Raw genomic sequence first — 8263 nt, 5'->3', positions numbered from 1 at the left:
CATGTTAAACATAGAATAATATAACCATAAGTAATTTGTGCATTTGTTAAGTAGAACTAACGAATACCTATATATTTATAAACATAATTAATATACACATTTATACAAAGCAAAACACATATCTAGGTACACATATATAGTCAAAATAAATGCTTATATACACAGGGATATGCTGTATATTTATGTTTGAGTAGGGTGGTTATGTGCGGAGGAGCCAACTCTTGAAGAATTTTCTGAAGATAAGGTAGTTGTCCGTGGATCTTATGTTTGGGGGTAAAGAGTTACATAGTTTGGCTGCTTGAACAGAGAAGGATGTGGCACCTTTAGTTTTTTCCTTGTATGGTGGGATTTTGAGGTGAGGTGCTAATCTAGAGCGGAGGTTCCTTTGTTGAATGTATTTGGTGATTTTATTCCTGATGAAGAGTGGTCCTGTTTCATGTATTGCTGTCAGTACTTAACTTGTTTCCGCAGGAACGTCATGAACATGAGGACAATATCCGCAACCTTCCCAAAGACCCACTGCACCAAACAGAGTCAAAGTGACAACGGTAATCAGGGGAAGAAGGGCAACAAAACAAGGAGAGGTAGGGATCCCACGTCGAACCCCAGGCTCAAGCAGAACCAGGCAGGTACTGCACCAAAAAGCTGTAGGTAAGGATATAAATAGAAAAATGGTAAGTGTAATGAATAGTCACCTATCTATACCTATGCTCTCTTACATTCTGTTTTCATACCTTAATATTTCCCTTCTTCTAAGATGTTCATGTGTCTTGCCTTAACACGCCATAATCTAGTTCTATAGGAAAAACAAGGAGCTATTTAGAAAACATAAAAAATACAAAATGACTTAAAAGAGACAGTAAGCACACTCCTGTTGTTACACCCACCTAATTATAAGCCTTCTGTATTCATAATAAGGTTTCAAAGAAAAGGTCACTACTAAAGAAACTAAATGAGACCATCATTCAGGCAAATAACTAATGTGCCTTTTTGTCTGTTGTAGGTGAAACTGAAGGAGATGAAATACACAAACAACTGGAGCACTACATCAGATGAGTGAACATTGTAATTTGAGTAATAATATAGCAAATGACAGCGCAAAGTGCTGTTACCGAAAATACTGTGACGCAGCTTGTCTTGTCTTCTTTTCTTTGCTGGTGCTGACTTGAAGAAGAAACAGGAACTCGGAGCGAGAAACGGGACGAGGTTCAAGACTGAGGAGAGCCGTCACAAAGCTGAACGCCAAAAGGAGCCCGACGCCGCAGGAAGAAATGCAGGAGAAAAACGGAAGGAAGGCCCGAGTAACCGGCGAGCTAGAACGCGAAGAGTTACGGCTCGGGAAAGGCTGCTCTATAACCCGAATAGTCTGCCACTGCGCATGCACGCCCCCCCAAGTGGCGGCCATATTTGTAGTTTCCACATCGCTCGAACCCGGCAATCGTGACAATTGCTTTGTGGGTGATTCAAAGCAGCTTGAATGTGGAGCTTCTGGTAACCAGTAACCAATGTAGGGCATTCAAGGCAGAGGAGATGTGGGCTTGTGACTTTATATGTAAGAGTAGTCTGGCAGCAGAGTTCTGAATCTGTTGTAGTCTTTTCATAATTGTTAAAGATGATCCGTGATAGAGGCTATTGGTGTGAGTGAGTTTAGACCGAAAAAGAGAGATAGTAGCCTGGACCTTGTGTGGAAATCCCAGGTGGGGGAAGATTCGGTGCAGAGTTTTTATAGTAACGAAGCTTGATCTTGCTAGTTTGTCCACTTGGGCATTCATTGATAGCTTAGAGTCCATGGTAATTCTGAGGTTTCTTACTTCCTTTGATACTTTAGGTGGTGTTCCCAGATCATCAGGCCATGCAGCAAGTGGACCATCATTTTTCCAATCGCCACATGTGAGTATTTCCATTTTGGAAGCATTACATTTGAGATGGCTCCATGTCATCCACTGATCCACGGCTCTGAGGCAACTGAAAATGTGTGAGCCTACAATGTCTTTGAGGCTTTCCAGTGTAAGGAGTATTTGTGGGTCATCTGCATAGTTCTAACGTGAGGTGAATCTGATTGATCAGTGCTGGTAATGACTTCAAAGTAGATGTTGAAAAGCATGGGTGAGATGATAGAGCCTTGGAATTTGTGGAGTGAGAGCAGGTATGAAAACTTCTTCAGGAGGGGAAGAAAACTCGATTATGCAACCGTGTTCGACCAAATTTAGGACTCGCACATCTGAGACGTCCTTCTTCAAAATCTCAACTAATACCTAGATCCATCCTGCCACTACCTGTGAACAGTAAGGATTTTGATAAGGATGGTGCAACTGGAGGGGTAGCTGACTGCTGCCAGGATTTATCAAAGGAGGGACTATCTCGGCTGCGATCCCTGGCATGAAAGGGCTGTATACCACCTCTAGAAGAAGAGGGTTGGCCAAAAGATTAACTGTAACCAGAAGCCCATCATCTACTAGGAGGTTTCACCAGAGCCAACAATTTACAGTTCTCTGCTGATTTCTACACGAGGTCCTCTAGATGAGAACCAAATAACATAGATCGAGTAAAAGGTAAGTGACTTAACAAAGACTTTTACTTTCCAGGACCTCATGCAAAGGTGATGTCTTGCTCATATAGAAGAACCTTTTGAAGCAGTCGCAGCCGATAAGGAATCAAAAGTTATATTGTAGAAGAACCGTGCCTACTGTTCCATCAATTCCAGACTAGAATTCATGTCTTCACCTTTATTAAACTCTTCTGCGAAGGCATGAAAGTCCTGCATCAACGACTGCACAGCATAAGTGGCAGATGTCCCTGCCCTGATAGCAAAAAAAGCTGCAGAAAAAGATTTTTACATTTCTGTCTCCACCTTCTTGTCCACCTGATCTAGAGAAAAGACGCCCTCTGAAATAATTGATGTTATTGTTGCTAGACCAGTCATAAATAGTCCACTTTCCTGAAGAAGGAAATTTCTCAGGGAACCCTTCCAAGGTGTAACGTTTCCCCAAAAGTCATAGAAAATAGTATTTCTCAACCTCCAACCATTCTCTGGATATAATCTTCTGATTGCCTTGTGAACTGGCAAAGATTCTTGTTCTTTCCTCCGATTTTGCGAAAAAAAATACTCCTTCTACATAGGGCAGGAAGAGCCTGGGAAGAAAAGGTTCTGCCGTATATGAGAAAGGACAGTCTTTAAATCTGACCCCTGGATATAATGGTCCCTTTTCTCCTCTGATAGATCAGAATCCACATCTGGCGCACCTCTGGGAATCTTGGCCGGAAGAGGGAGAGACTCTCTGACAGCAAAAGCAGCCGAACCGCCTTAGAGACAATCTGCTGTAAAACATTCAGGTCAGTGGTAGAAGAGGAACCAGGACTAATTTGAGACTTCAGCCCCACCTCCACTTCTGAAGAGGAGGAAACTGGCTCAATCTTCCTTTTGGAAATGCACTTCTCCATGACAGTAATCATCACCTAAACATGGAGAGGAAAACACTCTAAATACTCTTACTGCTTCCCTCATTGCTAAACAATGGGTCGCAAGATCTTGGGCAAAAACGTGTGACTGCCACCATCTGGAATGGGCAGGCAGCGGTCCCACAAGGAGGCTAGCAGAGAGCCTTCAATGCCAGAAACAATGCCCTGGAGCCCGCTGAACTAGGTACTGACATTATAGAAAAGGCTACTTCTTAATCGCTCTATGGAGAAGATAGCATGCCTTCCGGAAGACACAAAGTCCGTACTTGCCACAAGTACCGTCGCAAAGCAGGATGCACAACAGAAATAAACCATAAAACATCAATAAAAAAAATTAAAAATGTAAATAGCACTTACCTAGAGTCTGCTGGATGAATCTGTGTGACAGAAAAACAAACAAGAAGGTCCTGGCCCGTCCTATATGAACCATGGGAAGTATTCTTCCTGGGGGTCAGGTGGGAAGGCCTTGGCCTGAGAGAGTTTTTTAAGCTAAGTGAATTCTGCCAGAACAGGAGATGTCACTCCATATCTCAGGACTGGGAAGAGGAAGGAGGAGGAGTATGGGAATACACAATATTCTGGCAGAATATTCTGAGTTATAGGAGAGGGGTAGGGAGGGAGGAGTCAGTAGAGCTTGAGTCACAGGACATCTAAATGAGGGGTGGAGTTACAGGGTCTGATGTCATGGGTGGAGGGCAAGGGGGGGTGAAGTCAGTGAGTTTTTCCCAAGGCAGCTCTAGCACTGGCGGCAGGAGCTGTCTTGGTGAATAAAGACCCCCCCAACAATGGGAAAGGTATAATGGAGCAGTCTGTGTGCAGCCGTTGTGGCAGAAGTGTTTCGTCTGTCCCGAAGGCAACTTAGCACTTTGGTTAAATAAGGCAACTTAATTAAGTCTAGTGGGAGAATGCATTGACGTTTATGGGGAAAAGGTGCCCTTTAAACTGGCTAGACCGAGCATCATCTACTATAATATCCTCAAAGAGAAAATAAACACTTTTCTTCATTTTTGTAAAGAGGCCACCTATCCTGTGATCCATGTTTAGTCATTTGCTGTTTTCTTATTTAGCACCTTTTGTAGCTCTTTTTAATGCACTTTATTCTTCAAAAATCACGCAGCCTGTTGTTTTTTCAGCCCAAAAATGTATCTCAATTCAAACTCCTTCCAGGCGGCGAGTCATCCCTCCCTGCTCCCCCATGCTCGTTACCACCACTGCGCGCTTTTCTTCAAGTCACCACTTGACCACTTCTTTGGTGCCTGAAAAGGTCACAGTTTATTTTCAAAAACAAACATTTTATTTTACATGAAATCGCCACATTTCAAAATTCAACATTCATGGTCATAGTATAGTCCTTCAATGTCCATGTTTAACTTTCCTCTATTGCTCATTACAATTTCTTTATTTGTATCCTGGACCCAGCCTCTTCAATTTCCTGGGAGAGGAGGGAGGGGGTCCCTTTCTCTGGGTTTCGATTCACGTGTCTAGGCTTCAACTTGCTACCGATTTGGAGGGTGTCCTTTTGGACCTGCTTGGGCTGCAAGTGCCATCCCGCTCGCCCTGTACCCTTTTGTGGGCCCTCCCTTCACTCAGGGGTCCCTGCCGTTTGGCATCCCAAGGACCTTACTTGAGTATCTACTCTATTTTTCTGAGGCTGGGTCCTTGCCATCTTCTCCCTCTGCACCCCTGCTGTTAGGCATCCCAAGGGTCCTGCGAGAGTATCACCTCTATTCTCTGGCGGCACGCCCCCCATGGCTCCCTCAGTGCCCCTGCCGTGAGGCATCCCAAGGACATTGTGAGAGCCTTCCATCTATCTTCTAGTAATTTCGTTCTCCACTTGCTTCCTCGTGTTTTGCTCCGCCACGCTCCCTACGGTTTCCGAATCGGAGGGAGCTCCCCCCTACCACGGCCCTTCCTTCGTGACCTATTCGAAACCCATTTGTTCCAGTATGCCTACAATTTTTAGTAGGAACTTATCCATTCCTACCCCCGTGAGGTGTACCCAGTCTTCCAGGTGGTACCCTGGTGACCTCCAGTTTATGAACCCATGTCGCACGAACCCCCATCCCTGTGCCTTGCATACTTTGGCCATGGTAATATTCAGCTTTCTTCTGGACTTTTCCACTGCCCCCAGCTCTAGCGCCCCGCGCCTGGCCCTCCGCGCTATGATTTCAGAAAATATCAGTTCCGCCGGGTGGATCAGGCGTGCCAGTGCCGTGAGACTGCTCTGCATGCTTTCTAGTAGCGCTCACCTTCCCAGTGCTTCTAAGTCATTCCCGCCCAGGTGTACTACTACCACCGCATCCGCTTTGCCCCCTTTTTTCCATGCTTCCCGCGCTGCAGGTAACAGCTGGATCCATTTCATCCCCGGGCGCCCCAACCATTCTATGGTGGTGTCCTGCAGCCATAATCCACCGAACTTGTGTCTGGCTGCTGCCCATTTTTCGCCTGTCACGTAGGAGTGTCCCAATATCCACACCTTCTTCCGTGATTCTGGGTGGGGCGGGAGAAAACCGTGCTTAGTAAACCATGGGGTGTATGTATCGCTTAAATGCGCTGGATGACCAGCACCCTATCCCCATGATCAGCCCCTCCTCCAGAACTAGCCCTGCAGCTGTTGCGGCTGCCCGCATTCTGAAAGTGTAACCCGTATTCGCGCGTGGGGAGACCTATCTTCTCTAGGGGTTTTCTCATTACCGCTATGAATTGAAAGCGGCTGAGGAATGACCCATCCCTGTGCCTGAAGAGCGGCCCCTGGGACCGCCCCCTCTCCTCAAGGAGTTCCCTCAATAACCATACCGTGCAGACGTTTGCATCAGACGAGCAGTGTATTCTGGTCCTTCTACCCTTACCCGCTTGGTCTGTTTATGACCGCCTCAGCAGTATGTCCATGTGGTCCTCTTTTATCTCCACGTCTTTCCTGTGGATGCAGGCAGTGCCTGGGACGCTAACTGATGGGGCTACTAGCTAGCTGACCCTGTAAGCCCCCAAAAATGCCATTGTGAATGCTGCGCAGAATAGGGCTCCCTCGTTCTGTGAGGAGCACACCTCTGTTAATGCCCCCAGCATTTCTGTCAGTATTTTACATAGATGGGCCACCTCTTATCTTTGCTTGGCCTTTGCAGGCGCCCCCCCATCCCTTCATTGCCATTCTGCATCTGAAAGCCCTGGTGGGATCTGCTTGCCCTTCCAATTTTGCATAATATGTTACTGCATTTAGGTGCGACTGAGTCCAGATTTTTGTTCTTCCTGCCCCGAACGCCCACTCGATGAACCTCATGACCTCTCCCTGTGACGCCCATTGGTTCCCTTCCAGTCCCGTTATGTCCCTGAACGTTTCCCAGCACTTACTGTAACGGTCTCTTGTTCTTGGGCCAGTGCATTGTTCAGCAGTGTTTCCAACCCTGCTCTGCCCATGCTTCCTCTGGCATTCTGGTCATCCTTCTGTCCGCTGCTGGGGCAAGTTCTCTGAATTTGTCCCACTGAAAACGAGAAATGGCTTCCGCCACTGAGTTTTCAGCTCCTGGAATGTGGCGTGCCCTAATCGCAATGTTGCCCTGCAGCTGGCAGCCCACTAGTCTTCGCAATAGAGTACCCACTGCTGGGCATTTCGCCGACCCCATGCTAATGGCCTGCACCACTGCGTGGTTATCTGACCACAGTGTAATTTGCCTGTTCATTAGTTGCTGGGCCCAGATGTGGAATGCCACCACTATGGGAAATAACTCGAGCAGTGCTATGTTTTTTGTCAGCCCTGCCCTTTTCCACTCCTCTAGCCATTCTCTTGCTGTCCAGGCGGGTCCCAGTATTGCCCCGAAGCCGTACCCCCCTGCTGAGTCGGTGTAGAGCTCTAGCTCATGTGCGTGTACCCAGGGCTCTCGCCATATCAGGGTGCCATTGAAATCGGCCAAAAAACTGAGCCACTGTGCCAGGTCCTCATTCACCCCTTGTGTGATGAGGACCCTGTGGTGTTTTTGCGTCATGCCCCTGGTTAGACGGCTAGCCGCCTGGCGAACGTACGCCCCGCGGTGATCACCCTCGTGGTGAAATTCAGTTTCCCTAGCAGCTGCTGCACGTCCTTTAACGTTGCTTTCTTTTGATGTCGCATTTGCTCTATGCATTCACGCAGGTCGGCTACCTTTCCTGGTGGCAGCCTGCACATCCCGGCCACAGAGTCTAACTCGATTCCCAGAAAAGACAATTTTGTGGTTGGGCCTTCTGTTTTGTCCTGCACCAGGGGGATGCCTAACTCCTGCGCCATCTGTCTAGGAGGTCGTCTCACTCTTTTGTGCCTGCTTTCCCAATGAACAGGAAGTCATCTAGATAGTGCACCCACCCGCCTTTTGGGGCCCTCGCACCCAGTTCCCATTCCAGAAAGCCACTGAAAGCCTCGAAGTGAAGGCTTACTCAACAGACATCTATCTAGGCCCCAGCTGAAGGACTGAAAGACTGTGTGAAGACACAGCCTCCTGCCTTACTCTTCTTACCACTCCTCGGCATCCCAACCTGGGACTACAATGCCCACTGTGCCATGAGTGGCGTGAGGGGGGATGTGCTCTGCACACATTACCTTTTCACCAGCCACCACTCTCTCAAGCTGCTTTGCTTATATTGGTAAAGTGCATGTTTTAAACCCCTCTCTTTCCTTATCTCTTCCTTGTATTTAAAGCATCTTAAATGGACTCTTGAATGCCCTCTCTCACAGCAGATGGTACCATAGACCTCTGCCTGTGTGGTTTATGTCTGTAAACAGACCTGTTACCATGGCGATCGCCCCCTCTTTCAAGCACACAAGTCACTCAAGTCC

The 8263-nt window shown here is 47.3% G+C and overlaps 1 long non-coding RNA gene across 1 annotated transcript in view; it reads right to left on the bottom strand.

Moving 5' to 3' along the window:
• Positions 1–523: 523 nt before the first annotated feature.
• Positions 524–8263, bottom strand: part of LOC146805861 (uncharacterized) — a 32943-nt gene continuing 25203 nt past the window's right edge. Inside the window, exons 2-3 of the long non-coding RNA XR_014967518.1 lie at positions 735–796; positions 524–645 (exon numbers count right to left, since the gene is read on the bottom strand). This is a non-coding gene — a long non-coding RNA (uncharacterized LOC146805861). The remainder of the gene's footprint in view (positions 646–734; positions 797–8263) is intronic.

This window comes from Triturus cristatus, chromosome 8 (genome assembly GCF_964204655.1).
Source record: "Triturus cristatus chromosome 8, aTriCri1.1, whole genome shotgun sequence".
NCBI lineage: Eukaryota > Metazoa > Chordata > Amphibia > Caudata > Salamandridae > Triturus > Triturus cristatus.
Note: the sequence above shows the minus strand (reverse complement) of the source record. Positions and strands in the feature narration are given on the sequence as shown.